Below are 10740 nucleotides of genomic sequence, written 5' to 3' on the forward strand. Positions count from 1 at the left end.
AAAATTTGTATCAAATTATATACGAATACACACAATAAAATAACGTAAATTTTTATGTAAATATATATACAAAATACTCATAAAATAATGTAAACACGTAGAAAAACATATATACAAACTACACATAAAATAATGTAAATTGCATCAAAATAAATCAACAAAATTCAATAAAAGAATGTACATTTGCACGAAAATATATATACAAAATACAAATAAAATAATTAAAATTTGTATAAAACATATACAAAATACACAAATTTTTGTTTAATTTGTTTGAAAATAGATATGAAAAATACACATAAAATTAGGCATATTTGTATTAAAATACATATACAAAACACAAAAAATAAAGTAAATTTGTATGAAAATATATAAACAAATAAAAATAAAATAACATAAATTTGGATAAAATATATATACAAAATATACATTAAATAACTTAAATATGTATAAAAATATATATACAAAATACACATAGAATAATGTAAAATCATATCAACATAAATGAAGAGAATATCAATAAAATAATGTAAATTTGTATGGAAAAAAAGATGCAAAATACCCATATAATAACACATATTTGTATAAAAATATATATACAAAATACAAATTAACATAATTAAATTTATATTAAAATAAATACACAAAATGCAAATACAATAAAGTAAACTTGTATTGAAATAGATATGCAAAATACACATCAAAAATGTAAATTTGTACCAAAATATATATACGAATACTCATAAAATAGAGTAAATTTCTATGAAAATATACATACAAAATACATATAAAATGATGTGAATAAGTATAAAAATATATATATACCAAATATACCTCAAATAATGTAAATTCGTATCAAAAATAATAAACAAAATTCCGATAAAAGAACGTATATTTGTAAGAAAATAAGTGTACAAAATACACAGAAAATAACGAAAATTTATATAAAAATATATACAAAAATACAGAAAAATAATTTCAATTTTTATGAAAATAGATAAACAAAATACACATATAATTAGTTAAATTTGCATTTAAATACATGAACAAAATACACATAAAATAATGTAAATTTGTATGAAATGAAAACTAATACACTTAAAGTAACGTACATTTGTATAAAATATATACACAAAATGCACATAGAGTAATGTAAAATCGAATCAAAATAAATACACAGAATATCAATAAAATAATATAAATTTGTATGAAAATAAAGATGCAAAATACCCATAAAATAAAGCATTTTTTTTTAAATACGTACCCAAAAATACACATAGAATAATTTGTATTAAAATTAATATACAAAATGCACATACAATAAGGTAAATTTGTATTGAAAAAATATGCAAAATACACATAAAACAGTGTAAATTTATTTCAAAATATATATACGAATACACATAAAATAACGTTGATTTCTATAGAAATGTATATACAAAATACACATGAAATGATATAAACATGTATAAAAATATAGATACAAAATTCACATTGAATAATGTAAATTCGCGTCAAAATAACTGAACAAAATATCAATAAAAGAATGTATATTTATATGAAAATAGATATACAAAATACACATAAAATAACCTAGATTCGTATAAAACTATGTACAAAAAATACACAAAAAATATTTTAAATTTGTATGAAAATAAATATACAAAAAACACATAAAATTAGGTAAATTTGTATTGAAATACATATACAAAATACTCTTAAAATAATGTAAATTTAATTGAAAATATATAAACAAATACACTTAAGATAACGTAAATTTGTATAAAATATATATACAAAATACACATTAAATAATGTAAATATATATAAAAATATATTTACAAAGCACGAATAGAATAATGGAAAATCTTATCAAAATAAATACACAGAATATTAATAAAATAATGTAAATTTGTATGAAAATTAAAATGCAAAATAACCATAAAATAACGCATTTTTTATTAAAATATATTACCAAAATACACATAAAATATTTGCATTTGTATTAAAATAAATATACAATATGCACATACAATAAGATAAATTTGTACTGAAATAGATATGCAAAATACATATAAAACAATGTAAATTTGTTGAATACACATAAAATAACGTAGATTACTATAAAAATATATATACAAAATACACATAAAATGAAGTAAATATGTATAAAAAATGTATACAAAATACAAATAAAATAAAGTAAATTCGTAATAAGATAAATAAACAAAATACCAATAAAAGAATACAAAAATACACATAAAATAACATAAATTCATATAAAACTATATACAAAAATACAGAAAAGTAATTAAATTTGTATGAAAATAGAAATACAAAATACACATAAAATAAGCTAAATTTGAATTGAAATATATATACAAAATACATAAAATAATGTAAATTTGTATCAAAATATTTATACAAATACACATATAGTAACGTAAATTTGTATAAAAATATAAACAAAATACACATTAAAAATGTAAATACGTATAAAAAAAATATGTACAAAATACACATATAATCATGTAATTCATGCCAAAATATATAAACAAAATACCAATAAATTAATGTAAATTTGTATGAGAAAACATATACAAAATACACATAAAATAACGCAAATTTCTATAAAAAAAATATGTACAAAAATGCACGTAAAATAAAGTAAATTTGCATAAAAATATATATACAAAACACACATTAAATAATGTTATGAAAATATGTATACAAAATACCTATGAAATAATCTAAATTTGTATCCAATTAAATTAACAAAATACCAATTAAATAATGTAATTTTCGATGAAAATATATATAGAAAATACACATAAAATAACCTAAATACAAATACAAATATACACATAAAATAATTTTAAATTGAATGAAATAAATATACAAAATAAACATAAAAGAAGGTAAATTTGTAATGAAATATATACCAAAATACAAATAAGATAATATAAATTTGTATGAAAATATATATACATATACACATAAAATAACATGAATTTGTATAAAATTTGTATCAAAATATATAAGAATACATACAATAAAATAATGTTGATTTTTTTAAAAAACATATAAAAAATACACATAAAATAATGTGTATATATTTATTTGTATTTACGTTATTTTATGTGTATTTTCTATATATATTTTTAGTCAAAATTAAATTATTTTATCGGTATTTTGTTCATTTATTTCGATACGAGTTTAGATTATTTCATGTGTATTTTCTATACATATTCTTATACGCATTTTCATTATTTAATGTGTGTTTTGAATATATATTTTTTATACAATTTTACTTCATTTTATGTGCATTTGTGTTTTTTTTTATACAAATATACATTATTTTAATTGTATTCTGTACTTTTTTCCTACAAATTTGCCTTATTTTATGTGTATTTTGTTTATTTATTTTCATCAAATTTTTAATTATTTTAAGTGTATTTTTGTACATATATTTTTTATAGAAATTTGCGTTATTTTATGTGTATTTTGTACATATTTTTTCAAACAAATTTACATTTTTTGGGGGTATTTTGTTTATGTATTTTTATACGAATTTACATTATTATATGTGTATTTTGTTTATATTTTTTATACGTATTTTCATTATTTAATGTGTATTTTGTTTATATATTTTAAAACAAATTTACGTTATTTTATGCGTATTTGTTTAAATATTTTTATACAAATTTACATTATTTTATGTAATTTGTAAATAATCTTCAATACAAATTTAGTTTATTTTATGTATTTTTTGTTTATCTATTTTCATACAAATTTAAATTACTTCTGTGAATTTTTGTATATAGTTTTATACTAATTTACATTATTTTATATGTATTTTGTTTATTTATTATCACACAAATTCACATTATTCTATAGGTATTTTGTTTATTATTTTGGTACGAATTTACATTATTTTATGTGTATTTTTTTATATATTTTTTAGAAATTGACGTTTTTTTATATGTTTTCGTATATATATTTTGAAACAAATCTACATTGTCTTATGTGTGTTTTGCATATATATTTCAATACAAATTTACAATGTTGTATGTGCATCTTGTATATTTATTTTAATAAAAATTTTATTATTTGATGTGTTTTTGCATACATATTTTTATACAAATATGCTTTATTTTATGGGTATTTTGCATCTTTATTTTCATACAAATTTACATTATTTAATTGATACTCTGTGTATTTATTTTGATACGGTTTTACATTATTCTATGTGTATTTTGTATATATTTTATTTTACATATTTACATTATTTAAAGTGCATTTTCTATATATATTTTATACAAATATATTTTGTAAAAATTTTTGAAAATATTTAAAAAAAAATATATATAAAAAAATAACTAAATTTGTATTAAAATAAATATGCAAAATACACATACAATAAGGTAAATTTGTATTGAAATAGATATGCTAAATACACATAAAATAATGTAAATTTGTATCAAAATATATACGAATACACACAATAAAATAACATATTTTTTATGAAAATATATATACAAAATACACATAATATAATGTAAATACATAGAAAAGTATATATGCAAAATACACATAAAATAATGTAAATTCATATCAAAATGAATAAACAAAATTCCAATAAAAGAATGTATTTTTGTAGGAAAATATATATACAAAATACAAATAAAATAACTAAAGTTTGTATAAAAATATATACAAAAATACACAGAAATAATTTATTTTTTTTTTGAAAATAGATATGCAAAATACACATAAAACTATGCAAATTTGTATTTAAATACATATACAAAATACACATTAAATAATGTAAAATAGTATGAAAATATATAAACAAATACACAAAAAATAAAGTAAATTTGCATAAAATATATATACAAAATATACATTAAATAATGTAAATATATATAAAAATATATATACAAAATACACATAGAATAATGTAAAACCGTTTCAAAATAAATAAACAGAATATCAATAAAATAATATAAATTTGTATGAAAATGAAGATGCCAAATACCCGTATAATAACGTATATTTGTATAAAAAATATACAGGCAAAAATCACATAAGATAATTAAATTTGTATTAAAATAAATATACAAAATGCAAATACAATAAAGTAAATTTGTATTGAAATACATATATAAAATACACATCAATAATGTAAATTTGTATGAAAATATACATACAAAATACATATAAATGATGGAAATAAGTATAAGAATATAAATACCAAATACACCTAAAATAATGTAAATTCGTATCAAAATAAATACACAAAATTCCGATAAAAGAACGTATATTTGTAGGAAAATAAGAATACAAAATACACATAAAATAACGAAAATTTGTATAAAAATATATATAAAAATACACAAAAATAGTTTCAATTTCTATGAAAATTGATATACAAAATACACATATAATTAAATTTATTTGTATTTAAATACATGTACAAAACCCACATAAAATAATGTAAATTTGTATGGAATGAAAACAAATACTCATAAAATAACGTACAATTTCTTAAAATATATATACAAAATACACATAGAATAATGTAAAATCGTATCAAAATAAATACACAGAATATCAATAAAATAATGTAAATTTGTATGAAAATAAAGATGCAAAATACCCATAAAATAAAGCATATTTTTATAAAAATACATATACAAAAAAGGAAATAGAGTAATTAAATTTGTATTAAAATTAAAATACAAAATGCACATACAATAAGGTAAATTTGTATTGAGAAAAATATGCAAATTACACATAAAACAATGTAAATTTGTTTCAAAATATATATACGAATACACATAAAATAACCTAGATATCAAAAGAAACATATATACAAAATAAACATGAAATGATACGTATAAAAATATATATACAAAATACACATTAAATAATATAAATTCGCGTCAAAATAAATAAACAAAATATCAATAAAAGAATGTGTATTTGTACCAAAATAGATATACATAACATACATAAAATAACCAAAATTTGTATAAAACTATAAAAAAAATACACAAAAATAATTTCAATTTGTATGAAAATAAATATACAAAATGCACATAAAATTAGGAAAATCTGTATTGAATTACATATACAAAATACACATTAAATAATAAATAAATTTGAATGAAAATATATAAACAAATACACTTAAAAAAACGTATATTTGTAGAAAATATATATACAGAATACATATTAAATAATGTAAATATATATAAAAAAATATATATATATTTGCAAAACACAAATAGAATAATGTAAAATCGTATCAAAATAAATACACAGAATATTAATAAAATAATGTAAATTTGTATGAAAAATATGATGCAAAATACCCATAAAATAACGCTTTTTTTTTATTTATATACCAAAATACACATAAAATATTTGAATTTGTATTAAAATAAATATACAAAATGCACATACAATAACGTAAGTTTGTATTGAAATAGATATGCAAGATACATATAAAACAATATAAATTTGTTTCAAAATATATATACGAATACACATAAAATAACGTAGATTTCTATAATATATATATATATATATATATATATATATATATATATATATATATATATATATATATATATATATATATATATATATATATATATATATATATATATAAAAATACACATAAAATAAAGTAAATGCGTATAAAAAATGTATACAAAATACACATAAAATAATGTAAACTCGTATCAAAATAAATAAACAAAATACCAATAAAAGAATGTGTATTTCTATAAATATAAATATACAAAAGGCACATAAAATAACGTAAATTTGTAGAAACTTTATACAAAAATACAAAATAGTAATTAAATTTGTATGAAAATAGATATACAAAATACACATAAAATAAGCTAAATTTTAATTGAAATATATATATACAAAATACATAAAGAATTTTAAATTTGTATCAAAATTTTTATACAAACACACATATACTAACGTAAATTTCTATAAAAATATTTTAACAAAATACACATTTAATTATGTAAATACGTACAAAAAATATGTACAAAAAATACATATAATCATGTAATTCGTATGAAATTAAATAAACAAAATACCAATAAAATAATGTAAATTTGTAAGAGAAAACATATACAAAATACACATAAAATAACGCAAATTTCCATAAAAATATATGTATAAAAATGCTCATAAAATAAAGTAGTTTTGCATAAAAATATATATACAAAACACATATTAAATAATGTAAATGCGTATAAAAATATGTATATAAAATACCTATGAAATAATCTAAATTCGTTTCGATTTAAATTAACAAAATACCAATAAAATAATGTAATTTTGGATGAAAATATAAATAGAAAATACACATAAAATAACCTAAATACAAATACAAATACACACATAAAATAATTTAAAATTGATTGAAATAAATATACAAAATAAACATAAAATAAGGTAAATTTCTAATGAAATATATACAAAAATACACATAAAATAATATAAATTTGTATGAAAATATATATACACATACAATTACATGAATTTGTATATAATTTGTATCAAAATATATAAGAATACACACAATAAAATAACGTAAATTTTTATGAAAATATTTATACAAATTACACATAAAATAATGTAAATTAGAAAAAAGTAGAAAAATATATATACAAAATGCATATAAAATAATGATAATTCGTATCAAAATAAATAAACAAAATTCCAATAAAAGAATGTATATTTGTTGGAAAATATATATACAAAATACAAATAAAATAACCAAAATTTGTATAAAGATATATACAAAATTACACAAAAAATAATTTAAATTTGTTTGAAAATAGATATGCAAAATAGAAATAAAATTAGGCAAATTTGTATTGAAATACATATACAAAACACATAAAAAAATGTAAATTTGTATGAAAATATATAAAAAAATACACATTAAATAACGTAAATTTGGATAAAATATATATACAAAATATACATTAAATAGTTTAAATATGTATAAAAATATATATACAAAATACACATAGAAAAATGTAAAATCGTATCAAAATAAATAAACAGAATATCAATAAAATAATGTAAATTTGTATGAGAATAAAAATGCAAACTACAAATATAATAACGCAAATTTGTACAAAAAAAAAAAATATATATATATATATATATATATATATATATATATATATATATATATATATATATATATATATATATATATATATATATATATATATATATATATATATATATATATATATATATATATATATACAAAAATATATATCAAATAATTAAATTTTGTATTAAAATAAATATACAAAATACATATACAATAAAATGAATTTGTAATGAAATATATATGCAAAATACACATCAATAATGTAAATTTGTATCAAAATATAAATACGAATACTCATAAAATAGAGTAAATTTCTATGAAAATATACATACAAAATACATATAAAATGATGTAAATAAGTATAAAAATATATATACCAAATATACCTCAAATAATGTAATTTCGTATCAAAATAAATAAACAAAATTCCGATAAAAAAAACTTATATATGAATGAAAATAAATATACAAAATACACATAAAATAACGAAAATTTACATAAAAATATATACCAAAATACACAAAAATAATTTCAATTTGTATGAAAATAGATATACAAAATACACATATAATTAGCTAAATTTGTATTTAAATACATGTACAAAATACACATAAAATAATGTGAATTTCTATGAAATGAAAACAAATACACAGAAAGTAACGTACATTTCTAAAAAATATATATACAAAATACACTTAGAATAATGTAAAATCATTTCAAAATAAATAAACAGAATATCAATAAAATAATGTAAATTTGTATGAAAATAAAGATGCAAAATACCCATAAAATAAAGCAAATTTTTATAAAAATACATATACAAAAATACACATAGAATAATTAGATTTGTATTAAAATTAACGTACAAAATGCACATACAATAAGGCAAATTTGTATTGAAAAAATATGCAAAATACAATAAAACAGTGTAAATTTGTGTCAAAAAAAAAAAATATATATATATATATATATATATATATATATATATATATATATATATATATATATATATATATATATATATATATATATATATATATATATATATATATATATATATATATATATATATATCTATATATATATATATATATATATATATATATATATATATATATATATATATATATATATATATACGAATACACATAAAATAACGTAGATTTCTATAGAAATATATATACAAAATACACATGAAATGATGTAAATACGTATAAAAATATATATACAAAATACACTAATAATGTAAATTCGCGTCAAAATAAATAAACAAAATATCAATAAAAGAATGTGTATTTGTATGAAAATAGATATACAAAATACACATAAAATATCCTAAATTAGTATAAAACTATATACAAAAATACACAAAAATAATTTAAATTTGTATGAAAATAAATATACAAAATACACATAAAATAAGGTAAATTTGTATTGAAATACATATACAAAATACACTTGAAATAATGTAAAATTGAATGAAAATATATAAACAAATACGCTTAAAATAATGTAAATTTGTATGAAATATATATACAAAATACACATTAAATAATGTAAATATGTTTAAAAAATATATATACAAAACACAAATAAAATAATGTAAAATCGTATCAAAATATATACACACAATATTAATAAAATAATGTAAATTTGTATGAAAATTAAGATGTAAAATACCTATAAGATAAGGATTTTTTTTTATAAAATTATATATAACAAAATACACATAAAATATTTGAATTTGTATTAAAATAAATATAAAAAATGTACATACAATAAGGTAAATTTGTATTGAAATAGATATGCAAAATACATATAAAAAATTGTAAATTTGTTTCAAAATATATATACGAATACACATAAAATAACGTAGATTTCTATGAAAATACATACACAAATTACACATAAAATTAAGTAAATACGTATAAAAAAGGTATACAAAATATATTTAAAGTAAAGTAAATTCGTATAAATATAAATAAACAAAATACCAATAAAAGAATGTGTATTTGTATGAAAAATATACAAAATGCACATAAAATAACGTAAATTTATATAAAACTATATACAAAAATGCAGAGAAGTAATTAAATTTGTATGAAAATAGATATACAAAATACACACAAAACAAGCTAAATTTGAATTGAAATATATATAAAAAATACATAAAATAAAGTAAATTTGTATCAAAATATTTTTACAAATACACATATAATAACGTAAATTTCTTTAAAAATATATAAACAAAATACACATTAAATAATGTAAATACGTATTAAAAAAATATGTGCAAAATACTCATATTATCATCTAATTCGTATCAAAATAAATAAACAAAAAAACAATAAATTAATGTAAATTTGTATGAGAAAACATATACAAAATACACATAAAATAACGCAAATTTCTAAAAAAATATATGCACAAAAATGCACATAAAATAAATTTGCATAAAAAAATATATACAAAACACACATTAGATAATGTAAATGTGTGTAAAAATATATATACAAAATACCTATGAAATAATCTAAACTCGTATCGAACTAAATTAAGAAAACACCAATAAAATAATG

Source organism: Eriocheir sinensis, unplaced genomic scaffold, assembly GCF_024679095.1.
Source record: "Eriocheir sinensis breed Jianghai 21 unplaced genomic scaffold, ASM2467909v1 Scaffold133, whole genome shotgun sequence".
In the NCBI taxonomy this organism is placed as follows: domain Eukaryota; kingdom Metazoa; phylum Arthropoda; class Malacostraca; order Decapoda; family Varunidae; genus Eriocheir; species Eriocheir sinensis.